Source organism: Triturus cristatus, chromosome 9, assembly GCF_964204655.1.
Source record: "Triturus cristatus chromosome 9, aTriCri1.1, whole genome shotgun sequence".
NCBI classification, from domain to species: Eukaryota; Metazoa; Chordata; class Amphibia; order Caudata; family Salamandridae; genus Triturus; species Triturus cristatus.
In genome coordinates this window covers 549,029,190-549,045,740 of record NC_140592.1, presented here as the reverse complement: position 1 = coordinate 549,045,740, position 16,551 = coordinate 549,029,190, and the positions used below count along the sequence as shown (strand labels likewise).

Sequence of the window (16,551 nt, the reverse complement as noted above, 5' to 3'; positions counted from 1 at the left end):
TTGCCACTTCTAGTCTTTCATGTAAATTTCTTGCGCTCCATGTTATACTTTTGCATAAAAACATTAATTCTTCATCTTGATAGGCTTTTAGCTTGTTGTGGGAATAGTTCCTACTATTAATTCTTCTAAGACTATTTTTAATTTAGACACGTCTAAATGACGCGGTTCAGCATCTTTCTGCTGTAAACTCCTTAACCATTCGCTTAATTCATCGGAAGTAGGACCTACAGGATTCATTTCATTTCGTGTTTGTTCTAAACTTTTTGGTGATCCTGGTACTGATTCTGTCGTCATTATTGCTCTGTGAAAAGCAGCGAGTCTCCTAAGACCCTCAATGCTGCCTGGTGCAGGGTTCCACCTCTAATTCACTTTGGGTTCGCTATCAAAATAATGAGGCAAGCGCTGGAAACTGGAAGACAAGAAAAAGGTTTATTTCTCATGAGGAGATAACATCAACTGCAGACACCGGGATGTCTGAGGGAGGTGTTCTAACTGCATCTCTTTTGGCTCTTCCTTTTATACAGGTTTTGACACAATGCATTGTTGTCCCACAAGCCCAACATTGTTTTGTCAACATGGTTACACGAGCTTGGAGTCCCCGCCCCGGGCAGGTTGTCACACAAGCCCAACTGTTATTCTCCTCCCACCCAAGCCAAACAAACAATATTACCTGGCAGCTGGACCTTGCTTCAGGGTCTAAAACATGTGAGACCGGCCAGATCTAAGAGTCTGTTCTGTTGATAAAAACAGGTCCCATTGTTGGCAAAAACAAGTCTTGCTGTTTGCAGTGCATTAAACCCTGTTTGCAAGAGTCTCTTTGGTATTTGGAACCTGTTGGTGTCCAAGGGTTTGCCTGTAAACAGAGATGAGAGGAAAAACGAGTTTGTGGCAGCAAGTGGCACTGAGGTTTGTTGTGACAATGGGGTTTATAGCCCCCAGCACACATATCAGGTTTGGTCAGAGAGTCAGAAGGATGCTAGCAAGGACAGGGTGAGACAACGGTGGCCAACAGAGTACAAAATGGCTGTGATGGCTGTAGCTTGTGCACATAGAAATTCCCACTAAACAAGATGGCGCAGGTAATATTCACGATCGTTATTTTACTTTTAACAATATGGTTGTGGTGAACATAAATGAACGCCGCTTATGTACACCTCAAGTTTATCGATTTTAACAGTCCCCGCTTTTTAACATAAGCTAGGTCATTTTTGTTCAGGTTCATCTGTTGTGGTGGTGTACAAGTTAACATGATTATACTTGAAGCAGAGGATGGGTAACCAACAATGGTAATCGGTTGGAGGGGAATGAGGGTGGTAGAGGAGAGGATGGTATCATTATCAAGTCCATTTTTCTTTGTCAATATTTATCGCCATAAGTCCCTTTACATCCTGCCCCATAGCTAAACATGCAGTTGGGCTATTCATTTGTAGTTTTTGGTGGCATACAGGTTGTACAGGCAGATGCACAAGACAGCAGGAGAAGAAGATCGCTATCAGTACAAATAGTATTGTCAATAACCTATGCAGTGAATGTAACAAACTGGGAGACAGTGTATACAAAAGGGTATTTGCTGTACCACACATTTAAACTTGGTGATGAGCATAATTCCTAGATGATGCAGTAAATTCTTTCTTACAAAAAACCAAGTTTATCATACTAATTGTTTTGTAAGATAAGGACCACTAAGTGCATTATTGAGAACGGGACTGTGTGAGGAGCCAAACTAATAAGTATATTCATGAGGGCAACTGGCGTTGTATAATCCTTGTGATACACAGTTTCCTCTTTCTTCCATATGGTATGGTATTCCTATGCTATTATTAATACAATGACACTATGGATGCAATTGATGTAGAATTTCAAAGGAAAACTTTTTTCTTGTCCATTTGGGGCATAATGAATACAAGGTGATTGGGGGAGAAATTCAACCTAATATAATTGATGGTCAGGGAATGAATTTTGTCAAAGCTCTTCTTCCCAGTGTCCTTTACAGTGAGCCATCACTGGTAGGCTGCCATTGTTCATCTAGCGTTGGCGCTGTTGAGCACCGGCGGTGGAGCTATCCGTCCAGCTCGGATCCAGATTCCACATTGCAGGGCGAGGTCGTTCTTTTTCTGGGATCACCGTCCCTTTGCCCTGTTCACTAACGAATTTATCGCTGGTACCTTAGACAGGGTACCCGCACCCTATTCTTGATCCGTGAAGTCCTTCCCTACTAACCCTATTCTATCTTCGTGCACTGTTCCTTCATCAAGTGGATTAAAACCCCATGTGAAAAAGGGGGTTGGGGGAGTCAAAGGAAGAGAGGGTTGAGTGGGGTCAGACTGGAGAGGGACCAAGGGGGGGTGGGGCAGAGACTCCACACAAGTGAGCCCACCAATTAGGCCCAATGGGCTGAGACTTCAGGCACAAGTAGACCAACAGGCTGGGGGCTTCTGGACAGCACTTCTCTCTTTCATCCTTGTCGGTGATAGTGCCTCGTCCAGCATATCTTTTTGCTCTGCGGCTCCACCTTGGTCGAGGTCATAGGCGTTTCATGACTAGCAGCCAGGCTGTGCATCGCGTCCGACCTCTCTCTTCCAATGACTGGAGGGCGTCCTGAATCTAGTAGTGAGTATAAAACGAATTTTTAGAGTACTGGCAGGGGAAGACGTTACATAATTTAGTTTTCACTCCCAATCCCAAGCAGCTGGGGAAATATGTATCATTTACTTAAAAGGAAGATAATATGGATACTCTGAATCTTTACATCTGTGTATATTATTCACTCATGAACCTTCACTGTTGTGCAGGTCTGCAAACACCTCTAGGAATTTCCAGCATACGTATTATCTCTTGTGTCCATTCCTTTTACGTTTATGGTTGTGGCAAGAAATCTAAAATTATTAATTATATAGCCTGTCAAATTTAAACTGACTTCTCCAGCAAAAACCTGTTGTTACAAACAAATTCCTGCAGGGCTCTATTTTCTTCAAGATCTGCTAACCACAATAAAAAGTGTGATGCGCTATTACCATGGGCATACAGGTACCCTTCCTAGTATTGTGCAGCATAAAGTACACAGGCTGAGCACTGTCCCATCCTGTCAATGTTCCTTACTTTTAACTAAACATCTTGACCTCAGCACCCACTCAGCAGGGCTTACTACAACATTCCTAACAGTTTAGTTCAAATCATTTTCTGTAAAGTTTATTCTTATTTTTACATCATCCTTTACAACCTAGCTACTTCACTAGTTAATGAAGGACTTGTTATGTCCCTACAACTTATATGCAATGTTTGTTGTAACATGAACGATGATGTTTGTGCCACTAAGGCATTCAAACAAAAGCCACCAACTTATAGCCCCCTTTTAAGGGTCAGATTAGGGGACATCAGTCTACCCGTCCTTGCATTTTCAGCCAATTGAAATTCCATCATTTTACAGAAAGGAGGGGCAGTAACATGGCATAATATGGTATTTTGTTCCTGTCAATTTGTTCAAACACTGTTGTGTTAAAGCCAATTAGACGTGTACTTGTGAGGTACAGTGTCTTCATTTATTCAAAAGGGTATTCACAGCATTTTATGAAGTGAATGGCTAAGAGTGAGTCCACCCAGTTGTCTTATGGAGTTGGTCCCAGCATGGTCATTCCTGGACAGCGTAGGTAGGCTCAGAGAGAGAGAGAGAGAGAGAGAGAGTGCACAACAACAAGCTATCCAGGGCACTTACCACGTAGAACAGTACAGGACAATTCGCATAATAAGCACATAAGCCAAAGGAAAACATAAAACGCACAGTCTTTGTATACACACAATACAGAATAGGACGCGACAATACATGTACCAAGCACAGAAACCGACGAAAAACGCAGGGTTAGTTGCACAAAAGGACTTTTTCATGCACATCGTGCATCTCATAGTTCATTTAATTTACCCAGGGGCCAGGCTCCTTCCTTCCCCCCTTTTTGACAGTAGATGACCTAAGCAGGTGACCTTCTTTTGAAAATACTTACTCTTTTTAAGGTCTGGACACAAGCACAGTCGTACTAATACTCACAGTGGTGTCCCCCAACATCTAGCAACGATAGTCCGAGTTGAGGTATAGGTGTAAAGTAGGGATGCCAGTCAGATGTGCAATGGTACAGCTCTTATGTTTCTATGTGGATGGAAGAAGAAGGGGTAAATCTGAAACATGACAATGTCTCTAACTTCTGGGTGGAGGGAGATAGGATGAACCCCAACCCAGAGGACCCTTCACTTCTCCATTTGGTCAGTACATAAATCAAATTCATCATTCTCACTAGTGTGCGTTACTTCGGTCCAAATAGGATAGAAAGTGTTCCTAGGGAAAGTGAAAGGTCGCACATTTGTGATACCTGCTGGAGCCGGGCTCTTTGTACTGCAATAAACCTTCAAGCTCCTGATGTAAACTGCCCTCCTATTCACTGGCTTCCAGGAGACACGTTTTTAGTAAGGAATGTGTCACATTTTAATAAAAATGCTATTTGTCTTTCGCATGTGGGCACCAGGTTCGGGCCTGTTTTTCACATCCCATTTGGCCACCTGGTTAGCAACCCAGCCATACAAAAGCGTTCTCATATTGACCCATATGCACATGACACGTACACATACATACCATACAAACATTTCACGCACTCCAAGATAGTCACTACACACAATGCACAATTTCATAACACTAGCCTATTTTCGCATAAAAGACAGTGTGCTAAGCCTTTCCAACCTTCAGTTGAAACACCGCTATAACCTAAAGAAAAAGAGGGGGGGGCAGCATCTAAAGCACATCAATACGCGTGATGATGACGATTTTTAACCCACCATGAGTCAGACTCATCTCTGAGATGCAGTCCTTAGCACCTTGGTATTGAAGCCCAGAAAGATTGTTAGTGCGGCAAGGTTAACTAATGGCGGAACGTTCACTACATAGATCATTCAAGTGCAGCATTACGGACCGCGTGTAGGTAAAGGTCAGATGCCAGAGGTATTCAGTATAAGGTAGGGGGATGATGGATTAATGCTATTTAAAAAAAAAAAAACAATCTACAGTGGTCTGGGGCTGTCCCCATTCACAGAATAGGGAAACTATAGGAGGTGGCGAGTTTCATTGGGTGCATCTTTGTTTCTAAGGGTGTACATCTTGGCTACAGTGGCAAGACCACTAACAAACTCATTTAATGTTTGCATGAAGATCAGTTTGTGGGCGGATGGGGGAAACAGTGCAGCTCCAGTTCAAAAACGTGGGGGCACAGCTGTGCCAGGAAACCACAGATTTGTAACTGCCAGGGCTGGCAGACCTACCCATGGAGTCCGCAACCACTGACTAGGACATGCCTTAAATGCTTGTGTAGGGTGCACCACTCTATATGACATAAAAGAAGCTGTGTCTTTCTAAAATGCAATATGTGTTTGCGCCTGACTCCTAAAATGCGGTGCCTAGAAAAGCTTTTCCATATTTTTCTAAGAGGTTGTGGGTGGTTAAAACAGAGCAAGACTTTCCTTAAATGCTCATTCAGGTCATGTAACTTGTGCAAGAACATCAAATGCTAACACTTAAAATGAGCTTTCTTGTGCTGTTTCTCCGAGCCCTGGCTTTGGCCATGCAAGCAATGTGTTAGGGAAGATATTTTCTCTTTTCATTTAATAGATTTACATCTCACTTCTGTCTAATGTTAGACTGGATGGCATACCCCTGGTAAGGCCCAGGAGCATTTGAAAAACCCCTCTGAAGGTCGGCAAGATTATTAGAGTGGAACGTGGGTGGGAAGGGAGGTGAAACACATGGTGTACAAAATAAAAAAGATTACGATGTTTAGGACCCCAAGAACCAGAATGCACCTGGAGCTCACAGTCAACCAATATCTGGCTAAAGTACTCCCTTGGAAACTATACAATAGTAGTACCAAAATGTTTATTGAGAAATATGTGTGCTTTTGCTCCTTCAAGGAGCTGCGAAGTAAAAGAGGCTGAATTTACTGTCCTCTTCATTGACATACCTAAACGCCAGGATCTTACAAATTGCTTATGTTGTAGAAGTGCAAATAAATAAAACATATCTTGACTATTCTTTTAGCGTTGTTTCTGTGTACTGCATCTTTTTAACTTTTTAGAGTTGAATTACTCATTCTACTGGCCACTGAAAATCGAGTTTCTGCTTTGTGTCTTTGTTCCACAATGAGCCATACATTATGGGACAAATACCGTACTTTATGTCTAACAAACGATTCGAGCTTAAACAACCATTTTCCAACAACTTTTAGAAAAGAAAGGCGTGGTGGAAGTCTGCATTACCTGCCCTTTACTATTTGTAAATAGTAACTTCTGTTCAAACAATCAATCAATATTCACGAGGCTAATCCATATTTAACGTACATGTCTTTGTTAGGGGTGCCCTCCGGCGGTGCCGGATGACTGACCTCTAACAAACGGTCCGGGCTGAACCAATTACCAATCAGTGGGGAGAAGATAGGCATGACGTATAATCGGACAAATAAAGATCTCAAACAATTGTGGACAAAGGTCCGCACTACCTATCCTTCGCTGCCTGCAAAGAGAGAATATTCCTATTCTTCGTTGTTTGCAAACAGAGAATATCTCAAAAAGAACCAACGTACCAAATAGCTAACAAGTTAAAATAAAGCGTAATACTAGTATTCAATCCAAACAATTCCAATACAATCAATCATTCGACAGCAGTCGTTTTCACGATCTTACCCGGACCGTATTAGACAGTTCTTCGTCTTCCCTTTCCAGCGCTTGGTTGTCCTCTTACTCCAATCAATGACGGCGTTCCTTGAAGGTCTCAGTCAGGTCCGTAGGTCACTCGAGAGAGGTTCGTTCGGAACCGGTGAAGTTCAGTTGATCGGCAGCCAGACGAGGGTCTTTTCAGGGCAGGTTAACTCCAATAACTAGTTGTTCACTCCGTCGTTAGGACCTCTCTACCGGACCCACCAGTCGCTGATGAGCCTCCACGTTGGGTCGCCAATTTGTGAAAAGCAGCGAGTCTCCTAAGACCCTCAATGCTGCCTTTGGTAGGGTTCCACCTCTAATTCACTTTGGGTTCGCTATCAAAATAATGAGGCAAGCGCTGGAAACTGGAAGACAAGAAAAAGGTTTATTTCTCATGAGGAGATCACATCAACTGCAGACACCGGGATGTCTGAGGGAGGTGTTCTAACTGCATCTCTTTTGGCTCTTCCTTTTATACAGATTTTGACACAATGCATTGTTGTCCCACAAGCCAAACATTGTTTCATCAACATGGTTACACAAGCTTGGAGTCCCCGCCCCGGGCAGGTTGTCACACAAGCCCAACTGTTATTCTCCTCCCACCCAGGCCAAACAGACAATATTATCTGGCAGCTGGACCTTACTTCTGGGTCTAAAACATGTGAGACCGGCCAGATCTAAGAGTCTGTTCTTTTGATAAAAACAAGTCCCATTGTTGGCAAAAACAAGTCTTGCTGTTTGCAGTGCAATAAACCCTGTTTGCAAGAGTCTGTTTGGTATTTGGAACCTGTTGGTGTCCAAGGGTTTGCCTGTAAACAGAGATGAGAGGAAAAACGAGTTTGTGGCAGCAAGTGGCACTGAGGTTTGTTGTGACAATGGGGTTTATAGCCCCCAGCACACATATCGGGTTTGGTCAGAGAGTCAGAAGGATGATAGCAAGGACAGGGTGAGACAAAGGTGACCAACAGAGTACAAAATGGCTGTGATGGCTAAAATGGCTGTAGCTTGTGCACATAGAAATTCCCACTAAACAAGATGGCGCAGGTAATATTCACGATCGTTATTTTACTTTTAACAATATGGTTGTGGTGAACATAAATGAACGCCGCTTATGTACACCTCAAGTTTATCGATTTTAACAGCTCTATTCACTAAACTCTGATTTACTGTCAAATTCTTAGGAGTACTCTGTTCAGAAATACCTACCGTTTGTCCCCATTGATTTTCTCTGGAATCTCTTCTTTGTATTTCATTTCCTCTATAACTGTTGTAAGGAATCGTCAGGCAAAGCTCACTATCCTTTTGTTTATCAAAAATGGGCATTACAGGACCTATTGTTACAGGGACAGTTACAGCTTCCATATTTTTAGTCAATTCCCTAATCTTTTCAGTAAATTCTAATGTAGTCCTTGCTAACTCAGCTGAATTTTCATTAACCATATTACTAGGTCGTATATTTTCTGTGTCTCTGAAAGGATTATTTCTTTCTACCTCATGTGGTATTGTTTCAAATTTTATATTCAGTGGCGATTCTTTTACTGGGGCACTTGGTGTCAATAATGTGGAATTCTGTTGGTACGGGGGCGGATTTTTATAAAGCATGTCCACAAGACCATCATCCTCCGTTTCATGCACACCATACTTATAACTTACTGATCCTGTTTTATTTCTCTTCTCAGTACATTTTCTACTACTAGTCTCATAAGCATTTCTGATAGGAAACATACCATCAGTCATATTTGCACTTCGCCATCTCCTCATTCTATCATCATGATTCTCTTGTCCGTACGATCTACCAAACATGTATTTGTACCTTCCACCACTCTGCTGCCGTTCTCTGTCATACATCTCATCTTCCCATTCTGTCAAAGCTTCAAACTGAGTAGGTCTAGGTCTCGGTTCCAGTTTCATTCTTTCTCTCAAATTCCTCAATACTGCTAAATTGAACGAACCATGTTCTGGAAAAGCTAAAACTCCATCATCTTTTGTATACTTCGCCCAATTGTCTAACCAAACACATGTATGATATCCATATTTTCCAATCATTAAAGATGCAGGCGATTTCGGTGGAGGAAGCAATTGTCCCTCTCTAGTCACAATCGGTTTGTCCTTTTTAAATAAGCTCTTAATTTTTCCGAACCAGGACTTTTTCTGGTGGATCGTAATACATCATTTTCTCTTCCATGTATCGCTAGATTTCCCTACGACTATTCTGTTGTTTTAACCAATCGTAGCGCAACTCACACCAACGCACCAATCTGGAGCGTCTATGTCACCCTGTAATTCTCCACTCCCAGCGCGACTCACACTAACGCACCAATCAGGAGCCTTTACGTTTCTTACTGACTAGCCAATCCCAGCGCGGTCTTTATAACGTCAGCTTTTCTCGCTACTCCTGCTTCTGCAGACCCCTCCTTTACAAAATTTACCGGCAAACTTTCTTACGTGCTTTCTGACTCACAAATTTGTTAGTAACGACATAAAAAACGCCACCATTATCTGTTTCGCTAACAAAAGAATAGTTATTGACCTTTCTTACAAGAATTCCATCTTTCCCGAGAGCAGCGAACAATCTGCCCTACTACGTAATCGTTACTTCCGTTGATAAAGTAGCACTTCCCTCTACCTTACCCTTCTAACAAGCATTAGCTAACCATTTCTCTAGAATTAAGACACCTGTTGGAGACGCTCTGCTCCTGAGAAATAAAACCAGAGTTTCACAATTAACCTGAATGCTATATCATTCACGCACATTCATACGGAAAATGTAGTTCATTCACACAGAATTCTGTCTTTCCCGAGAGCAGCAAACAATTTGCCCTACTACAGAATTATTTCATTTGTTAATAAAGTAGCACATCCCTCTACCTTATCCTTCTAACAAGCTTAGGTGACACCTATTACCTTTCCAGTGATAAGCGTAATCAGAATTCACGTGAACTCCTGGTACCTAAGACCAAAATTTCACAGGCGGCCTTCACTACCCATACACCTCTTTCATACAGAAATGTCCCTAACAGTAACACACGACGATGTTACCAAATCGAACCCAGACAATGCGTCGTGCAACTTCAATCGTCACACGTTTTCCCCGTGTACCTACAGGGCAACAATAATCCCGTCTTTCCCGAGAGCAGCGCTTACCTCTGCCCTACTACGGAATCATTACAGGACATCCAACTTCCTACATCCCAGAAGTCTTCAAAAACAACATAGAACTCTATGCAACTCAACATATAGTGTTAATACATAAACCATTACTCATCCAAACATCCGCAACCAATAATCAATAAGCAAAAACGAAAAATCAATAAGCAATATTCAATTCAATAAGCAATAATCACCAAACCAATACAATAAAACCATCATACTGCTACCAGAAAAACTGATCCAGCGCGAGACAGGAAAATGGGGAATAACATATACCAATATCCTCCTTGCGTCGTAGACCCGTCGTCACGCACACCCATTCATACATGCATTCATTGGTGGGGCCCATAACACCAACTCACAGACGTCACCATTCACGAGTCTACACACAGGAGGGATGAGTAATTCAAGCGCTGGACATGTCGGGGTACCTTATAACCTGTGGGGAAGGAAAAGTTATTTTTCAAAATATACATTAGCATTTGCCACCTATAGATTCCTAATCCTAAACATCAAGGCACTCCACCACTTGGTCGACGGACCAATTAGTTGGAATGGTTGATGATGATTTAGAACCAGCTAAAACACATTTAAGACTTAGAATCCTTTTTCTCTCTTCATTGAATAACCACAAACTCGTAATTTCTGTTAATCAATAATAGTTTATCTAAATATGATTTAATTAAATCTCATCATTTTAATCAAATCAAAATTTAGAAATTTTAGTCAATCAATACGAGAATGCTGGACATTTATATTGACCTATTCTGGCTATCTGGATTCTCTTTAATTCGTTTGGCTCTGCATAATCGAATTTTAGCTGTTTATTGTCCCAATAAAGCAGGCCAAAGCTCAAAGTTCGAAAGTTCTATGCTCAGCACGTTACAGTCCTAAAGATTTTCAAAGGACCAGAAATTGTGCAAGCATCTATCATTGCCTGTTTGGTTGGTAAAAGTTTGCAGTCATCGAGCGATCAGGCAGCATCTGGACCATCGGAAAAATGTTGGTGGCGGCAGCAGCTATAGCCTCTCCAATCTACTACCCTTTATATAATGAAAATCAGGATAACATGAAACATTTTTGTGTGACAAAGGATTTTGATTGGCTGGTGGGGAATCGTCCGACTTTATTCTCATAGATTTTGCTCACTCATTGCGATGTCGTTAGTCCTTATGTTTCAATTTGTTCTGGTTTTACTTGTATATTCCAATTGTTCTTTAGACTGGCAAACCACCAAATTCTTATCCTTGACCGGGGACAGTGTGTAATAGGTTATGCGGAGGTTTTTATGGAGCCATCCGAGTCTGCACAATAGAGGTCGCGCTCACGAGACGGTGGCCATATTCTGAACTCCATGTCGATCGCCAATTAGGTAGGCCGCGAATGCCAACTTAAGCGAAACAAACACAAAAGAATAATTAATACAAAGAAATGAAGATTCAGATGTCAACCCCTTACTAATCCCTTTAAGTGTTAGTATTTTCCTGGCATATAGCGACATTCAAAGCGGTAAATCTCACCTTTGGATACAATCAGGAACGCAAACATCACAAAAGCATCATAAATCATGCGATATACTATTACCATATATATTATTATTAATATGCGTACGAAATTAGTTATTAAGGTTATTTTGCCATGCAAATAGCGATAAGTCCCACGTGTAATCTGTGTATGCAGGTGTTGGTTAGTACAGTACAATACATCAACCCATTAGTAAATTATAATAAGTAGGTTATATAATTAGTATTTTCATGCAAAATAGAGGAGGTATACAAAAGTTTGCTTTACCTGCTCCATCACAACGTTCCGTAATGTAGCGTTCTACTCCAGCCTGGGTACTTGCAAATTATCATGCCGCACACAGGGCTTGGTATTACACGTCTCTATTCATCAGGGTGTAACCGTTAACTGAACATTCTACGTTAAGAATTCTATCCCCACGCTTACATCACTATTCTACAGAGTTCATCAGCAACCAAAAGGGTCCCATCATCTCTAATTCACAAGACACCATATCCTCCCCCATTGTTAAACAAAAAGTACCAATAATTACCTACTGGCGGTCGCCAGTAGGTAGTTATAGTTAGGACCTAGTTTCCATAGGTTAAGCGTTTTTTGATTTGCCAATAACTTTGGTGCCGTTTGACGAATCTTTTCAAAACTAGTGGGGCGCTCCGGTCAGCTTCTGTCTTGAAAGCTTCGGTGTGATTCATCAAGCGGAGGCCGAGAAAAAAGGGGGGTCCCAAAACGCGTTTTCCCCATGTTCATTTCCATAGGAACTTTAGACAAAGCTACAGCCCGAACTGCTGAACAGAATTGCACCAAATTTGGCAAAAAGGTAGGTCTTGGTTCAGAAAGCGACCTGTTTTTTAAATGGTGTAAATCCGTTCAGTAGTTTCTGAGGAATAAGGAAAAGAAAAAGTTTCGATATCTAGGGCAGTGGTGGGTTCGCGAACCCTCCTGGCCACCAACTTCACTCTGATTGGCTGCCAACACTCCAAACCAGGAAGTGTTGTCAGCCATCTTGTGTCTCGGTAGAACCGAGTCACAAGAAAACAGCAAAAAAAGTTAAAAAACAAGAAATAGGGGCAGGGTAGAAACGCCCTGACCCCCTAGGCCTGCTCAGGGGTCCCACAAGGACCCCCAGGGCCAAAAAAAGCATTTTTGTAAAAAAATGTTGGTGGAAATCGCGTTGGGATCGCGAATCCCGCCAAAATTATTTTAAAAAACGAAGCGTGGGCTCCCGCGCTTCGTTTTGAAAAAGCCCCTGGGTGGGCCAGGTCCCGGGGGCATTCGCAAATTAATTAGCAGGGGCCTGCGCAGCCTGGGGGACCTCCACCTCCCCGGGGGTTAGACAATAAACCGCGGGGGCACGCGCCCCCCCGCCGCAGCCCCGGGGCCCACACCTCCCCGGGGCTCTGTTTCTAAATAATAAAATATGTGTAGGGGGGCACGAGCCCCCCACACGCCCCGGGGACCACCACCTCCCCGGGACACTCTATATTTAAATTCAGGGGTCCGTTATGGATCCCCAGGCCCCGAGGACCACCACCTCCCCGGGGCTTTTAAAATGAAGGGAGGGGGGCCGCGCTGCCCCACTCCTGGAGCCCTTGATGGCCCTGGGGACTGCCACCCCCCAGGGCTGGCTCCTGCAGTGTCCTGGGGTGCCCACCCCCGGGACACTAATGTTTGCTATGCCAGGGCGGGAGCCGTGCGGCTTCCGCCCTGTCATAGGGAACACTAGTTTGGATTTTGAAAGCGAGAGCAGGTGTCCCGCAGGAGGCAGGCAGCCGGCGGAACCGTGGGGGCATTGGGGCTCCCCCCACTGCCCCCCACAGCCCCAATGAAGAAGGCCGGCCCCGGGGTATGGGGTCCCCTGGGCCAGAAGTGGCTCAGGAGGGGGGCCACACGGCCCCCCTCCCCTTACAATATTAAAAAAAAAAAAACGGGGAGACCCCCTACCTCAATAATGATTTTTTTTTTTAAATAAAAGAGGCACAGCCCCGGGTTATGAGGCCCCCGGGGCTAATAAAGGCCTCAGGAGAGGGGCCATGCAGCCCCCCTCCTTAAATTTGTTTAAAAAATATATATATATATATGTGCCTTGGAGGATGGGTTCCCCGGTGCCAAAATTGGCTGCGGGAGGGGGGGGGGCTATGTGGCCCCCTTCCCGTTTATTTATTTTTTGTAAAAACAAAAATAGGGGTCAGGCCCTGGGGAATGGGGTGTCCAGGGCCCCAAAAATAGAAAAAAGGGGGGCCACACAGCCCCACTTCTAAAAAGAAAAAAAAAGCTGGCATCGCGCCGGAGGACCTGCCCCCTCCCTGCAGCACTCTGCAAACGCACTCCCTGGCACATTGTAAGTTGGGGAATTAATTGCCCTTGAATAGTGAGGGTCCCTGGGGTCCAACTAGCCCACCAGGTTCCTCCAATATGCGCCAGGGAGCTGCGTTGAAGAGAGGTGGTCCGAGGCCACACCCCTTTTTACACCTCTCTGCAACGCAGCCCTGTGGCGCTTGCTGGAGGTACCTGGTGGGCTAGTTGGACCCTAGGGACCCTCAGGATTCAGGGGGACTTAATCCACCAACTTAAAACGCACCACGGGGCGCGTTTGCACAGAGGTGAAGGGAGTGGGAGGGGGTGGGGCCTGATATAAGAAGTTAGCAATCCTGCTGTGTGGGGCTTACTGGTGGTAATAAAAGGGGTAGTTGACCCCCAAGGTTCACGTTGGGGGCTAACTACTCCTCCTGTTACCTTCAGTAAATCCCACACAGTGGGATTGCTAAGAGGTGTTTTGGGGGCCATGCTCACCTTTCCCCCCCCACTCTGAAAACACGACTGGTATGTTATGGTTAGAAATTAGCATTAAAAAAACCTTTGAAATTCACCGAAAAAACCATAGGTTCTCAGGGCCGTTAAAGTTAAAAAATTAAGCATTTAAAAAAACCTTAGAGAGGACCTCCGCAACCTCCTACGACTATCCTGAATTTATCCTGTCCCGGATGAGGGGACTGTGTTGGTGAGCCTGAGCTGAGGTGGCACCCGCTTCCCGTTTTCAAATCGGACCTCGGACACCGGAGGGAGCACCGATTGAAGTTTGCGGCCTTCTCCTCGCCGGACCCCGGATTTGCGCTGAGGGGTGACCCAGTGACAAAGTGAACAACAGCGGCGGGCCGGGCCTGGCGAGTTGCGTACCCCGCACTTTCGCTTTCACTTTCGCACCCCCTTGCCGTCTCTGCAGGGTTGGGTCGCGGGGCTCTTGGTGTTGGTGTGGCCTCGCTGGGAGACCCTGCCTGCCCGCCGGCTGTGACCCACCCCGCCGATCTGGGGTGGCCCCCCCGGAGCTCGTGGCCCTGACTGCCTGCCCTTCACGACGTGGCTGGTGCGACTGGGAGACTGGTGGCCATGGCCACGAAATAAGATGGAGACCGGGCAAAGACCAAATCGACCCGGCGTGGCACCGTCCATCAGGCTAACAGTATGGACCGCTATACTCAGAAGGGATCTCCCGGCGGACCGCACAAGTCCCCTGAGGGCCCTCCTGATGCCCCGGACCTGCCCACGGATCTGACTCTGCGGGATGTCATGGGCGTCATTGCCGAGATGAAGGCCTCGGTGGGCCAGCGATTCGACACACTGGCACAGAAGATCGACTCGGTCCTCGTGGATGTTGGCCTGGTGAGGGCCGATCTTTCCAAGACCAACGACCGAGTTGATTCTTTGGCCCACACCGCATCGGGCCTCACGACTGAGGTGGCAGCACTACAAACAGAGGTGCGCCGGCTTAGTCAGGCGAGCGCGCTTATGGATCGGCGCCTGGAGGACTCCGAGAGTCGGGCCCGGAGGAACAACATCCGCATCATCGGGGTGCCCGAGGGACGCGAGGATGCGGCGGCGGACCTCTTTGTGGAGGACCTGATCGCTACCCATCTCCAGCCACGGGGGCTGAGTAAATTCTTCGCCGTAGAGAGGGCCCACAGTGTTCCCGGGGGAAGGCCGAAGGTCGGAGCCCCTCCGCGACCTCTCATTGCCCGGATTTTCAACTTTCGGGACAGAGACGCTATCCTGCAAGCCTCCAGACTGCATGGGCCGGTTAAGCTTGACGGAGGTGAACTTTTACCCTGATTTCACCCCAGCGGTCCAGAAGCAGAGACTGAGCTTCCTAGCCAAGCTGCGAGTGGAGGTAGAGGGTCGCACGCACTTTTTTGATCGTCCCGAAGCGGCCGGGGACTGGCTGGACACTCTGTCTGGGGATCGTGATCGAGGGGGCGGGGGGGGCGGTGGGGGGAGACGGCACACTGGATCGGGACTGAGGGGTTAATATTAGGCCTCTCTCTGGACAAAAATGATGCAGCTTTCGATTAAGCGTCTGTCTGTGTAAGTTCCCCTCCTATGGAGGTTGTGTGGGGTTTACTGGGGGTTCTCCTTCCTCCTCTAGGGGGTTTAGCTACTTTTACTATATATGGGGCGACAGGCACACTGCACGTTGGGGGGGCTGTCCGGGCTCATGAAGGGGTGCAGGGAGGGGGGAGTTTTGTTGGGGCGGGTGGGTAGGGATGGGGTGTTGTTCGTTTTCACCACAAGGCAACAGTATCTTTGTGTTAGCTCTATAGTGCTCTCGGGGGGACGACTGATGGCTTCTGTCTATGATGGGGGGTAGGGAACTAACTTTGTTGTCCTGGAACGTGAATGGACTGGGGGACAGGATTAAACGAGGTGTGGTCCTGCAGTTTTTGAAGCGAATTTCGCCCGATGTAGTTTTTCTGCAGGAGACACACCTCATTGGCAACTCCTTTTGCGCCATGAATCGGCGTGGCTATCGCCTAGTGGCCCACTCGGGCTTCACGTCTGGCTCAAGGGGTGTGGGCATCATGGTTAAGAACTCGCTCCCGTTGGAGATTGATGAGGTGCTCCATGATGACAGGGGACGTTACACGGTCTTGGTGGGAAGAATGGAGGGCAAAGTGGTCGTTTTTGTTTCAGTATACATTCCGCCGGGGCTGCAGTCGACTACCTTTGCGGACCTGGGGCGCCTCCTCCTTGGGCTTCCGGGGGGGCTTCTAGTGGTGGGGGGGGGATTTCAATGCGGTGGTTTCCGGGACTGTGGATCGTCACCCCCCTAGGGACCTCCCCCGGGCCCAGGCGTGGCTATCTGGCCTCTTGGATACTCTG

The 16,551-nt window shown here is 45.9% G+C and overlaps 1 protein-coding gene and 1 long non-coding RNA gene across 7 annotated transcripts in view; one reads left to right on the top strand and one right to left on the bottom strand.

Annotated features, from left to right (window-relative positions):
• Nucleotides 1-16,551, top strand: part of SCYL1 (SCY1 like pseudokinase 1) — a 1,795,032-nt gene that overhangs the window by 1,089,051 nt on the left and 689,430 nt on the right. The window lies entirely within an intron of this gene.
• LOC146798267 (uncharacterized) lies at nt 411-7,151 on the bottom strand. The gene is made up of 2 exons (XR_014969137.1): nt 6,712-7,151; nt 411-2,604 (listed from the first exon to the last, which is right to left on the bottom strand). It is a non-coding gene; the product is annotated as an uncharacterized LOC146798267 (long non-coding RNA).